This window comes from Petaurus breviceps, unplaced genomic scaffold (assembly GCF_028583685.1).
Source record: "Petaurus breviceps papuanus isolate PSGF00001 unplaced genomic scaffold, PetGlider_PUasm1.0 551, whole genome shotgun sequence".
NCBI classification, from domain to species: Eukaryota; Metazoa; Chordata; class Mammalia; order Diprotodontia; family Petauridae; genus Petaurus; species Petaurus breviceps.
The window spans coordinates 17,540,980-17,549,688 of NW_027186372.1; the positions used below are offsets into that span (position 1 = coordinate 17,540,980).

Here is an 8,709-nt window from a genome sequence, read left to right on the forward strand (position 1 = left end):
GTAATGCATGAAACAACATTGCCTGTAAGTAAAAAAAAAAATAAGTTGAAGAACCAGTGAAGCCCCTCTAATCATTCTATGTTTTCTTCATAAAATTGAGATAATATGTTTGACCAAAATATACCAAATAACTGAAATGAAATATTGGTAGGATGAAAGACTTGGGAGAGATAAAACAGCAAAATAATCAATCGATAATCAACTATCTAGTTCAACCTCATTTTAAAGCTGGCCAAATTAAACCACAGAAAAGCAAAATCAGACACCCCCTCATGGCGGTGGCGGCTTCGGGACGGTGACTGAGCGCGAGCCCAGCCCCCCTTCTCTCCCCCTACCCCCAGATGCTGTGCGCCCCCTGACACTGCCCCGACCCCGAACCCCGCCGAGACGATGGTGAAGTATTTCCTGAGGCAGAGCGTGCTCCGGAGCTCCTGGGACCAAGCGTTTGCTGCCTTTTGGCAGCGTTACCCCAACCCCTACAGCAAGCATGTGCTGACAGAGGATATTGTGCACCGGGAGGTAACTCCTGATCAGAAGCTGCTGTCCAGGCGGCTTCTAAAAAAGACCGACAGCATGCCCCACTGGGCAGAGCGCTTCTTTCCTGCCAGTGTAGCCCACTCGGTGTACATCCTTGAGGACTCTATCGTGGACCCACAGAACCAGACCATGACCACTTTCACCTGGAACATCAACCATGCCCGGCTGATGGTGGTGGAGGAAAGATGTGTTTCCTGTGTGAACCCTGAAAACAGTGGCTGGACTGAAATCCACCGGGAGGCCTGTATCTCCTCCAATTTGTTTGGGGTCTCCAGAGCTGTACAGGAGTTTGGTCTAGCTAGATTCAAAAGTAATGTGACCAAGACCATCAAAGGCTTCGAGTACATCCTGGCCAAACTGCAAGGTGAAGCTCCTTCTAAGACACTTGTTGAAACAGCTACAGAAACAACTGAAAAGGCAAAGGAAACTGCTCTGGCAGCTACTGAGAAGGCCAAGGACCTGGCCAGCAAGGCAGCCACCAAGAAACAGCAGCAGCAACAGCAACACTATGTTTAAAGGAGTCACCCTACCGCTTCACCTGCAACAGAAAAGCCCTGCTGCCCTCCCAGATTGCCAGTACCCCAAGGCTGATAACTTCTGGGGAAGACCTGGCATTGGGCTCAGAGCTCCAACCCCTAAGCAGACCATCAACACAATGCAAGCCCACAGACAATCCAGCTCTTGTCCCATTCCCTGCCCTGTGTCCGAGTTGTAATTTATCATTAAAAATCAATTTTCAGTGCTGAAAAAAAAAGAAAAGAAAAATCATGTAATTAGCTAGTATTATAACCAGGACTGGAACCCAAGTTTCTTGTTTTCTAATACAATTCTTTTTCTACCATCCTACAGGAACTTGAGATAATTTGATTGCAAAATTAAAGCATATGAGCATTATTTCATCTTATTAATTTTTTTGACAACTTCCCATGAAAAAAGCAATAAAATAAAAATAGTCAATTCACTGTGATCTTTCAGATACAGGAGGGTTTCCAACATCATATAATCTTTCACCTTAAATCAGAATCACACATTTAGGAAAATATTTCTCAATTATATATATAATTTCACTATGCAGTTATGAAATGCCTACTATTTTCCAGGCATTCTCTTAGATACTGGGAACTAAAATGAAAAGCATTATGTGAAATTCTCCTTCCGTCCATCAATAAATATTCATTAAATGTTTTTAGGTGCTGGGCATAGTGTAGCTAGGTGAGGCAGTGGAAAGACGGCTGGCCCTGAAATAAGGAAGACATCTTCCTGAGTTCAGATCTGACTTTGGGCATTCACCAACTGTGTGACCCTGGGCCAATCATTTAACCCTATTTACCTCCATTTTCTCACATGGAAAATGAACTGGAAAAGGAAATCGCAGACCACTCCACGATTTTTGCTAAGAAAACCCCAACATGGGGTGACAAAGAATCGGACACAACTGAAAAACAACCAAACAAAAACAACAATGCACCATTCTTGTGTTCTGTTGGACAGTAATATTCACATAGATAATTAAATGTAAAATATATGCAAAACAATTTTAATTGACGATATTAGTTGACAGGCCTAGCAAGTGGGGGAATCAGGGAAGGCCTCTTAGTTTCTGTAAGGTTTTAGGCATTCCGAGATGGAGAGGTTAAGAAGAAAAACAGTATTGAATCTATGTTCAGGACTATGAGACATTCCTCTTTTTCCATTCCTTTTTTTTTCTTTCTCTTTTGTTACTTTTTTTTTTTTTGTGAAGACTGCAGGACTCACCTTGAAAGTCTGTTCCATTTTTTATTTTAAGAATCTTCTATCTAGCTTCCTATTCTCCAACTAGGCAATATAGCAGTACTGGCCTTGTATGTGGTATTATACTAGCTGTTTCTCAAGACAACCTCACTATACACATCAGCTCTAAGTTCCTCACGCTGTACTACATAGCATTAATCATGCTACCTAAATATTTTGTCAGTCCAACATGATTCTCTTGCTGGGGTCTTCTGCTCATTCCAGGAAAATCTTTATACTTTTATTTTTCAAATCCTTATTCTATACTTCTGTTTACATAGCTCCCATATATGTGAGATCCCATTCACTTGAGCTCTAAGGGGCTACTCATATGGTGTTGTTTAACTAGCATTCTTTTTCTATGTAATATAACTCATATTACTATTATCTCAGGGCATCATTACAATATGTAACACCCTTGTTTGCATGAAATAGGACTTGGAAATCTTTTGCTATGGTTGGTGAACAAAGGTTTTCATTATAGTCACATAAAAAATGTAGGATTCGGTCTGTTTCCTCAAATGTTATCTCGTGTCTGCTTAATCAAAAATCTGAAATTCTAGATTCTCCAGGATTTTCCCCTAAGGCTAGATATATGGCAAGAAAAGTCTCTGACTTCCCAATCAATAAGCAATTCAAAAACTTTCACATAACCTCAGTATTTATTTTTAATTCACTATTGAGTTTGACTCTCACCATTCTATCACCTTTGCACCCTTGTTGTTTTTCACTTAGTTTGAAGTGGCCTTTCATATAAAAGGGCAAGTCCATCTATTTTAGATTATAATCTAAATAAGAGATGGTTTAGTTACTAAGCTTTGTTTTTCAGAGGGCTATCTAAAATTATCATATGTACACATTGAATGGAGAAATACTATTTGCTCATATTCAGATCATAAAAATAAACATAATCATACTTTTTAAATCTGCAATTGACTACAAAGGAGATGGTTACTTCAATATTTCCAAAATATACTCAAAATGCAATTACACTAATATAAGTCAAGCTTCAGCTACTAAAAAAGAAACCTGCTGCTCCTGCTTAGCTAAAACTGTGACAGTCTTTGCTAGTTAAAAATGAAATTCACAGAGCATGACCCATCATCCCTCATTTTGCCATAAAGCTTTGCTATTACTAATTTTCCACAAGCAATATAGTGACCTTAGGGCTGATTAATTAGCTTTTGGTATGTCTATTTTATGATGTTAATTGTGAAAGCTCTCACTATTACTTCATGGTATGATTAACCTTGTTAGTGTGTAGAGTTAGAAATGAAAAAGTCTTATTAGGTCCTTTCTCTGCCAATTGAAAATGGTTTTGATTCATTTGCTTAAAAAAATGGTACTTCTCAGCTGCTCTTGGGAGACTCTTAGACAGTCAGGTCATCAAATGGTTCTCCCTTTGATAGTCACTTCAATTTTTCTTTCTACTTAATTTCATCTTAATGGTAATATTTTAGTCACATTTCTTTTCCTTGCACAATAAAACTCCTTTTCCCATTCTTGTAAAGTATTTTACTACCTGCTTCAAATCATTTTAAATTGAGATTCAGGTCTCTTGTAAATGTATATATTTAATCCCTAAAAGAATTGGGACTGTAAATTTCTCGTCCATCCAAAATGCTACAACTTTTGAGAATGGAAAAATTCCAACATAATGAGCCAGGTTTTCTGTTTGGATAAACCCTTACATAGGTGTCCATTAGGCTCCTTTGGAAGCATCATTAGAAGTTTAAGATCACAAAAAATTCTATGCACTCAAAGCTTTTCTTTGAAACCCCAGGGTCTAGCACCATTACTAGCACAGAGGCACTTAATAAATGTTTATTGACTGCTTGTCTAATGGGGCTACTATGATCTGAAAGCACTATTATGACTTTGAGTGATAGTTTACACAATCAAATGATACTGAGACTATTCAACAAGAATAGTTTCATCTCTCCATTATTTTCTTAGCTTTATGACTCATTTCTCCTTCTAGCCCCCATTTCATTCACCCTTTTGTAAAAAAAAAAAAGATTACACTACATATATATGTATATGTGTACAGATAGATACACATATCAAAATAGATATAAAAGTCATCTTTCAGATCATTAAAAAAAGAAAAACAAAGAAAATAATATAAGAGATATACACCAAATGATTTTACACAAGCTATCAGAGTTCATAAAATGAAAAGATATATATTCCCTAATGGTTACCATATTTAATGTATTAAGAGAATTTAGAAAAGACCCCAGGAAAAATGCCCGGAATTTATAGTTTAATGATAAAGCACAGAGCAATAAACTCAACATTGATTGATTAATTAAAGTTTATTTTTGGATCTTTAAAAATATCAATATTGATCATTTTATTAGTTGTGCAATATTAACATTTTTCTTTTGATTCTTTCCCAAACTTCACTAGTAATATGTCAGTAATGTGATTTCTCTATGTTAATTAAGGTAGCATGCCCATATTTCATGAAATGCTAGAAATCAGATTCATGAATTGACTGCCTAGTCAATGACTTTTTCTACCTCCCTAAATTAAATTCTCAAAATACAGCATGTGAATAACTAAGGCTATTTCCCCCCTCAAATTATTATCCTTTTTACTATCATCAACCTCTTCACTATCATTGTCAAGTTCCTCTTCCCTCTCTTCATAAGAATTATCTGATACAATTCTCAATGGTCAAAATTAAGGTACTATTTTGCAAACCTTACTTCCCATTTCCTTTTCCCTGAACACAAGCTTATCATTCTGTGATACTATTTCTTCATTGCTTTTTCAATTCTCTTTCAGATCTTGATTGTGAGGAAAGCTTCTTTCATGCTGTCACCCTTTCACAATATGATCTTTCTTTTCCCCACTAGAAACCACCTTCAAAAACATCCCTGGAGTGCTTTAACTTCTAATCTCATTCTGCTCCTATCCTAGTCAGGGGCTTAGTTTTATGTTTCATTCTTATGAAAGGTAAAGCAAATGACAAAATTTCTCTCAAAAAATTATAACTGATCATTTATTGGAAGGCCCATTGCTATGGTCAAATTGGTAATGATTGGTGGAATGTGTTCAATTGCCCCTGTGCAATTAGCTTTTAATTTAATTACAAATTACAAATGTGCTTCTTTTATACCATACAATAAATTTAGAATTTAATGTCACATAAGTACTTCATTATTTTTTCCAAAAATAATAATATCCAATAATCTTCTTTCAAATAACTTTTGCTAAGCTTCCTATATATCCAATATCCTTTGTATTCAATAGCACATATTCTTGTGATAACTAAAATCATCTGAGTACATGGAGCACATTTTTTCTAAGTACAAAATTAGCCAATCTTGGATTTTTTTAAAAAAGATAATGGATACATCATTCTAATATTCAACATGATTTACATTGTTCTCCAATAAAATGCATCAATTTAACTTTAAAATAACAGACATAAAACAATCGAACAAGAACCAGTAGAATTTAATACATATACTGAAAAGTCACATTCTTTTGCCAACTTTGCCAGTGCTGAAAATTCTGACTGTGTAGAGTGGACTAATTTTTTTTATTCCTATTTTGCTTGGGGAAAAAGTGTTTGTGCCTGTCATATGGATTGGAGAAAAAATGAAGTCTTTGATACTATATATAAAATGTTGTAACCTGGAGATATTCTCTTCATGTTACAGTTTGAATCTAAATTAAATGTAAAGTTGTCATTCTTTGGATTCATCCTATACCTTCCTAACTTTTTAACTTCTAGTCTACAGTTCTTAAGGAAGGTCAGGTTTTTTTTTTCAAGAAAATTATGGGAGAAGTTAAATTTTCTTGCACGCTATTGCTATAAAATTTTACACCCTAAAGACAGCTGAAATCTGAACAAAATAAGCTAAAGCCATAACATCATTTTCTGTCAGCCAAAGAATCAAAATTCATTAGTTACTTGACCTCTTTATTCTGACCCTTAATAATGAAAAAAAAAAGAAAGCTAATATACAATTACTTATCCTGTTGTAAGTGCAACAATTTACATTATCTATAGTTAGTCATTAAGCTCTCTTAATTCTCATTTTATTTAAATATTCCACAAGTCCTAGGCCTATATGCTAAATCCCCATTCCTTCTTACTGGATAACATGCTAAAGACCCATTGCTGCAGCCTGGAAATATCTTATCCACCAGTTATTTGCAGAGTTTTAATGTGAGATTCTGTCATTTTCTAAGCCTTAAACATGAGAACTGAATGGCTCCTTTCTTAGGATTCTCTACCATCGTCCTGCATTATTTTAATCATCTTGTCAAACTAGATACTAAAAAGAAGGGATGACAGTATACAATATTTGTGCATTTTCAATTATTCAACCAGTCTGTCATTTTACTTGGAGCCTGGACTGCTGACTTTTGATTACTATCCAGATCTGAAGAAATACAATTATATGACCTAGCAGGAAAGCTCATGTTCCAAATCAGGCAGAGTATATTTGTGGGTGGCAGCTACAAGCTAGCTGGGAACATGATGTCCACCTACACTCACTTCATCTTCCTGTAGTGGATTCATTTCCTTCATACATAAAAAGAACAGTGGTATTTAGAATATGGTAGTAATGAACATTTTTTTGTACTCATACTATATCACTGCTGCAATGAGATGGAGTTTTTGAAACTCTGTGATATTTCCTTTATAATTGAAAGTGATAAATCTTCAGACTGCATGATTCTCCAGCACAACCTACTGGATGATGAATGAAGCAAAGCTTCTGTGTTAGCTCTTTTGGCAGCTGTTCACCCATCTGTCCACATATAAGTATTGGTATTTTTCCTACAGAAGACATTGAGGCTGAGCTGCTGTGGAAGATCACAAGATCATAGGTTCATAGACTGTGAGCTGGATGTGGCACTAGGAAACTTTAAGCATATACATTTCTTTGTGCAGATGTTAAAAATAAGTCACAGAAAAGTTAACTTACTGATCCAGGATCACACATATTATTACGAGTCTGAGGTAAGATTTGAACACAAGCCTTTCTAACTTTAAGTCCAATGCTTTATCCACCACACTAGCAGCTCAAACTTATGGTTCTCAGTATTGCTTTATATTCTTGAAAATTATTAAGGACCACAAAGATGTTTTAAATGTATTTTATCTATTGATATTTATCACATCAGCAATACAAGGATGTAAGAAAATCACAAAGGACTAATGATAAAGCATACTATATGCCTCCACAGAAAGAACTAATTTTATTTGAATAAAGACTGAAGCATGAGATTTTCCACTTTCTTTCATTCTTGTATTCTAATCTTTTTGAACAAAATGACTAATGGAAATGTTTTACATGATTGAATGTAAACAACCTATATCTCACTGTTTACCATCTCAGGGAGGAGAATACAGGAGGGAAGGAGGGATAGAATTTGGAACTCCAAACTGTTTGGGAGGAATAGAGAATTCATTTAGCAACTAGAAAGCAAGAAGGTGATGCCTACCCAAGAAACAGATTAGTTATTACAGGGAGAGAGAGGACAGGTAAGTTATTTTAGGAGAAGTCTACTTTATTCACAATGGAACAAGTGTTCCAGACTACTGTGAGAAGACTTAGAAAAGTGAAGATTTTGGGTCTAAAGTATAGATTGGAAATAAGAATGTGCTCAATAATGTAGGTTTAAAAAAGGCATATGTAAGAAGCATGGGGAGAAGGAACTTTGAAGAGGGGAGTGAGGAAAGTAGAATATAATTTCAACTGTAGTGATCAGGGTAGGAATTATTAGGGGAAAAAATTCTGACACATTAGTTTTTTTTTAACTAAAAAAAAATCACTTTTCCCAAAGGATGGGGGGACAGGGTGTTGTTGGAAAGGTTGAACTAAATAATTCAATATCTTTTCAGCTATTCTACTTTTAAAATTGTATCAAGAAGTAAATGATGGGGGAGGGGGGCAGAGTCAAGATGACAGAGTAGAAACAGGATTTCTACCCAGCTCTAGCTCCCACCTCTTCCAATTCATGTAAAAAAATGACTCGAAATAAACTTTGGAGCTACAGAACCCAAAAAATGACAAAGAGAAGCTAACATCCTGCAGAGGACAGCCTGGCAGGCTGGCAGAAAGTGGCCAGCATAGCACTCTGGGAACCAAGCCCAGCCCTGCACAAGTCTGAGGTTTTAGCCTCAGGATACTCTGACCAGACACCGGCTGGAGGGATTTCAGATCACCAGCAGCTGTGCTGGTTTCCAGAATTATCAACCCACAGATGCTAAGGACAAAGTAAGAGGTCAGTGCAGTGTGGACTTTGGAACCTGGGAATTCTGGAGTGTTGTCCAGCCTTTGCCACAAGGGCAAGAAGCAGCTGAGGCTCCATGGCCCTCCAGCCACCAGCCACATGGCTGCACCAGAGCTCCTGGTCTGCAGGTTGTAGGGG

At 36.4% G+C, this 8,709-nt stretch overlaps 1 pseudogene; it reads left to right on the top strand.

Annotated features, from left to right (window-relative positions):
* Positions 1-365: 365 nt before the first annotated feature.
* Positions 366-1,068, top strand: LOC138172525 (PRELI domain-containing protein 1, mitochondrial pseudogene; annotated as a pseudogene).
* The last annotated feature ends 7,641 nt before the right edge of the window (positions 1,069-8,709 follow it).